The 6,000-nt window shown below is 35.4% G+C and overlaps 1 long non-coding RNA gene across 3 annotated transcripts in view; it reads left to right on the forward strand.

Annotated features, from left to right (window-relative positions):
* The window catches only part of LOC130229537 (uncharacterized), an 88,624-nt gene extending 83,979 nt beyond the window's left edge, over positions 1–4,645 (forward strand). For all 3 annotated transcript variants that reach the window (XR_008837852.1, XR_008837851.1, XR_008837850.1), the window contains exon 4: positions 3,450–4,645. This is a non-coding gene — a long non-coding RNA (uncharacterized LOC130229537). The remainder of the gene's footprint in view (positions 1–3,449) is intronic.
* Positions 4,646–6,000: the final 1,355 nt, after the last annotated feature.

Here is a 6,000-nt window from a genome sequence, read left to right on the forward strand (position 1 = left end):
GGCCAATAGAGACAGCTCATTTCGCTACAATCCTCCATTTTTTATTTCTCGTTGATCTGTTCTACTCAAACTGTACATTTGGATTAAGAGTGTATCTGTATTAAAGAGGTATAATAATGCGCCGTAAGCCTGCCGGCAGACAGACTGGGATATTGGGAATGTCAGAATCCCTCTCATGTTCCGGACAACTTTTAATAAAACTGGCAAGCTGGGTGGAAAACTTTATGAGGACGCTTTCCTATAGCGTATATAGAGTGAAGAGTTTGTTGAAATTTCTCGATAAATGAAACGATCATGGTAGCTTGAGCTGGACTAAATGAGCAGCGAGGGATTTGTGAGGCTTAATGTCAGAATTAGTGCTTTGTCATTTCTCACTCTACTTTGTAAATGATCTGACACAGAGCTTTTATTGAAGAAAGAGTTTTTCTTTTTGATTAACCTTTTAACTTTAAGAGCGTGCTGCTCGTGAAATGGATTTATAATATTTAAAAAGTGTACTGTGTTTCTGAGTCCTGTTTGATGAATTTTTATTGTTAAAATTGTTACTAAAAAGTTTCCCAGAAATCACACGCAGACTTCAGTATCAAATGTTGTACGCATACTCAAATAATATTTCTGTTTTGTGCAGTCAGTATCATGTGCAACCCAACTGAGATGTTTCAAATGGATGATAAATACGACCTTAAGAAAATGTATAAGAAAAATAATAAATAATAAAACAAGTAATTTTAATTGTATTAAGTTAAACTGATTACCTTTTAATTAATGTCTAGTTCATACTTTTTAATAAAAAGGAGGATTTTCTGAAATGAAAATGAATGAAATATGAAAATATCTCGGCAGCATCTATATTTGGTATTCCAGAACTAAAGTGATATATTTTGCATAAATTAAATATAATTATTGATTTAGATGAATTAATTAAAAGCAACATGGAACTTAAGTAAACTTAATTTTCTAAATTTGCAATGAAACAAGGACCTTTAATAAAATAATAATAAGTACAGATTTTAATCAAAAGTATGAACAAACTGATTAAAACCACGAGTCTTGTAAAGCAAAATTGATTAGAATGTGTGTGTTTAAGTTATGAATTAAAATTATATCTGTTATTAAATAATACAAATATATATATATATATATATATAGTCATTAAATATGTAATTAAACCTAAAAAAGTGACTAAAAACCTTTTGATGTGTGAACTTAATTTTATTATTTTATTAAAAGTATGAGCTGAAATTAATTAAAAGCATGAGCATAGGAAATATGTACAAAATTCAAAGTTTTTCAAATTAAAATGTTTTAATAATAAAAACGTGTCACAATATTTATATATGATGTTGTAGAATTATATAAAAATAAAAACATACTTATTTAAAACTTATTTAAAATTAAAAATGTTCAGAAATAATTTGTTTGGTTAATAATATTCAGAAATTCACAACATTATCAACAATAGTTGTAAATAACTATTATAACATAATAAAATGGCTAAGATTTTTAACTCTAAAAATAATTGTTATAAACAATATTTCCTTACAATATACGGAGAATAACCATAAATTGACTTTCCCAGAATTCCCTGAATGATCCTTCAATCTTTGTGTTTTGGTTGTTTGTTTGTTTTTGACACTATTATGGTTCTTCTTTATAGTTTTTTTGTGTAGTTGTGTTGGTGTGATATGTAATGTTGACAAATAATGTATGTGTGAGTGACACTAAGCCACTTTCTTCATGTTAGTATTCTCTCAGCTTGTGGAAAAGCTGTTCGAGATGAGCTTTTGTTCATAGTGTGGTTTCTCATTACCACCTGCTTTATGAGGTGTTTGTGTACTACAGAAAGGTACAATGTAGATCAGTGTTTCTCAGCCACGTTCCTGGAGGACCACCAGTTCTACAAATTTTCCATAGCTGCTTCCCAAATGGCACACTATGCACTACTTATGCACTTACACACTCAAAAGCATAGTATAGAAATGTAGTGTCGTCCCAAATGGAACACTAAGGGGTTTTTACTAAGTGGAAATTACAAACCATTTCCCTGATGACGTTTGTCGGTTGCCAAATTAGCAAAATAAATGACCGAACTACCAAATGTATGTGATTTTCCACAATTTTGTGTGAACGCACTGCTTACACTATTTATACTACAAAATGGTGTAGAAGAGTGCATAAGTATGCGATTTGGGGCACACCTAGTGTTTCTCAACAACATTCCTGGAGGACTACCAACTCTGCTCATTTCCATCTCCTTAATCAAACACACCTGATTCAGATCATCAGCTCATTAATAGAGACTGAAAGACCTGTAATGATGATGACAGACAAAGGAGACATCCAAAACAAGCAGTGTTGGTGGTCCTCCAGGAACGTGGTTGAGAAACACTGACGTAGATGCTAAAGCTTTACAACAAATTTCTATTAACATGGTACAAACTAATGAAGTATTGTAATTTGCAGTAAATTTCTATCACTGTATTTTGTTAATGTAACCTTCAATTACAGCTGACAGGTTTTTACAGTAATGTTTACATATTTTATGACAGTGGTCCCCAACCCATTTATCACGTGGACCAGGGACAAGCTGAAAAAAATTGCTGTCACTCTGATACAAGTTTTATTTATGGAGAAAATTACAAAACACTGTGGTGTTTGGGTGTTCTGTGTTTAAGATAATTAGTCTAAATCCAAGCCGCACACCTCCATTGGAAATAACGAACTTGCATGAATTCTAGAAAAGACAAGTGAACGCTAAGTGATAAGTGAAAGGCCCCTAAAAAGCTGCCATCATATGAGATCTCAAGCAGTTGATCTTCTTGTACAGACATGCTGGATTCATCTGATTTGTTGATAAATGGGTTGCGGATCTATTCTCCCTGGCAGTTCGCAGTTCCTTCAATGGCTTTTTCCCCTTAGCAAATAAACATTCCAAAGACATCAGTTTCTTACTCATTTTGCTGCTTGTGGGTTACATTTGGGCGCTCACGTGACCGAGATGTAACCGAGAGAATACGGTCATGTTTCAAAATAAAAGATCGTTCAGGCTCCGATAATAAATAAAATGGAAATAATTAATGATTGTTTGTGCGGCCTGGTACCAATTGATGAGCCCGGTGGTTGAGGACTACTGTTTTAGTACAATGTAGAAAAGAAAACGCCTTAATCTTAATTTTTATTTTTTATTTTTTTAAAGCATCGCACAAACATGAAGTTTAAAAGCACAAATAGATGATGATTCCAGCAACTAGTCTGTCAATATAAATGCAGAGAACATCATTTCTGTTAAAGCACTACTAAGACAACTGATTCAGAACACTGTGATTCTGTCAAGTCCATTTTACACAATTTAATGCCAATTTAAATGTTTGCCTCATCAAGCGTCCCATACGAGTGTGTGATGCAGGCCTGCAGTAAGTGACAGTGTGCTGTTGTTCTGTGTGTTGCAGGTTGAGAAAGAGAAAGCTGTCCAGCACAAGCCACCCTCATTAGTGTCCAGCACCCGAAGACACAGGTCACAAAACCCAATGAACTGGCCATTTGATTCAGCTCTGCAGACACTCAGCCCTAATACTGCGGTTCGCTCTGACAGCACATCATACGCAACACTCAAAGCAGCTTGAATAACCCTTGGACCGCATACGGAGTGCATTATTTTTTATGACGAAACCGCTATAGGGTCCAACTTTTCAACCTGCTTGTAGATTACATTCATTCAATAAATTGTGCATTTTTGATTTTCTCAACAAAAAAAAGCACAGGTCTTGTGATTTATTTGCTGAACTGCGGGTGATGAAATATTTAATATCCTGGGTATTAAAATGATCAGTCTCGGATCCATTGAGAGGCTTGACATGCTGGAATCAGTAGCTCACTAAGGGACTGCAGAACGGGGGAATTATTGCTTCAGTCTGAACATGTCACCTCTACAATATTTCCACCATTATAATGTACAATTATCCTTTTCTTTCCGTTTCTCGGATCGACGTTTTCCTCTGGCTTGTCATTGTTCCACATTTTCAGGCGCACAATATGAAAGAACAATAATGTCTAGTTTCAATGTCATTGCCCGGTTTTGATTTATGCACGTACTGTAGGTATTTCACATGCGTAATGCAAAGTAGATCTCGCTCGCTCGCTCGCTCTCTCTCGTCTGTTTAGCCGCACATCATGTGACTAAGGTAAAAATGAGCTTGATGTTTGCCGTTTTCTCGGAGTTGCATCAGGAAGTGGTCAAGATGCAAGGAATGAAGCTGCTTTGGTCTGGAAATGAGAGTTCATGTATTCTGCTCTTTCTGCATGTGTCACAAAGAGTTGATCACATGGGAGTCGGCCAAAACACCTGAACACAAAGCCGGGCATTGTGTGTCGCGCTGACCTCAGTGTCATGTGACTCTGAGATGGCCAGGTGTTGTCTGGATCTGGAGCAAAAGAAAAAGACCAAACCGAAAACAAACTAAAGGAACGGTGAGGGAAAACATGCCTGGAACTAAATAAAATGCAGGGAGAGTGTGAATCTCATTATTCAAAAGGCCATACTAAAATTTGAGGATTCAGAATTTTCGAACTGGTAATACGCCATGCTGTTACAGTCACAATAAACATTTGTTACATTTAACACATTTAACCCTTGTGCACTGTTCAAATGTACTACTCTTTTGTTATGTTAGAAATAAAAGCATCCACTGGGTTAAACCGCTGTAAAAATGCATCAGATAAATTTCTCTTTCAAATATTTTTACATAAATCTGTTAGTCAACCTCAGCCCTGATCAAAACTACTAAATTGCTTAGAAAATTACAGGATTTTAACTCTTTAATTGCCAAATTCATAAATGATGTCACTGATTTGGTGGAAAAACACACACAAAATGATGTATTTTCAATATAAAAAAGTAATTGTGGACTGGATTTTTTTTGCCTTTTATCACAGTCTTGAACATGTGAATGTAGTGAATGTGTAATAACAACATTTGCTTTAGTGCAGGCATGTCCAAGCTCGGTCCTGGAGGGCCGGTGTCCTGCAAAGTTTAGTTCCAACCCTAATCAGACACACCTGGGCTAGCTAATCAAGCACTTACTAGGCTTTCTAGAAACATCCGTGCAGGTGTGTTGAGGCAAGTTGGAGCTAAAATCTGCAGGACACCGGCCCTCCAGGACCGAGTTTGGACACCCCTGCTTTAGTGCATTGTTAGATTTTTTCTTCTTCCTAATTTACTGTTGGCTGTTTTTGCTCCATTGACTCCTGTTATAATCACATTTGATGGTGCATGAATACTTTTTTGTTGTTTTTATTTACTCAGTGTAGTTCTGAGAGCTGAGATCCATGTTTTGATTTTCTCAGACATATCAAGGTAAGTGCGCAAAGGTCACTCTTACACTTTCGCAGACACACATACACACAGACTTTAATTTGCTGTTATACTCCATATAAAATCCAGAAACTAAGCTTTTATTTGTACAGGCCTATCTAAAGGATTATTGGTGCCAACTGATTATCAACAGTAAAAATGACAAATTTGACCTCTTCCCAACAGGGAAAATCAGCAACAATCATATTATATGGTGTCATGGTTTTGCAATAAAAAAACGTGGATTTAATGGAAGTTAATGGGGCAAAAACAGCCACCAACAGTAAATTAGGGAGAAAAAATGATAACATTTGAGTCCATTTGAGTATTAGTAGACTAACTGCTTAATATCTGTTTATACTGCTCCTTCAACAGACATTTAACTGACTATAAGAAACTTTGAAAATACATGTCAACTTACACTAACCCTAACCCCAACCTAATGGTCTATATATAATCTAATGAGAATTAGATGGTATGTAGATGCAATGTAACTTAAATTCAACAAACGAACCATCAAAATAAAGTATGATCGGAAAAATGAAAATCTAACAAGGCATCAAAGGCAATGCTGTTTCACATGTCCAAGACTTTGATAAAGGTAAAAAAAAAAAAATCCACAATTCCACATTGCAAGTCCACAATTACAT

The sequence above is a fragment of the Danio aesculapii genome, chromosome 5 (assembly GCF_903798145.1).
Source record: "Danio aesculapii chromosome 5, fDanAes4.1, whole genome shotgun sequence".
Taxonomy (NCBI): domain Eukaryota; kingdom Metazoa; phylum Chordata; class Actinopteri; order Cypriniformes; family Danionidae; genus Danio; species Danio aesculapii.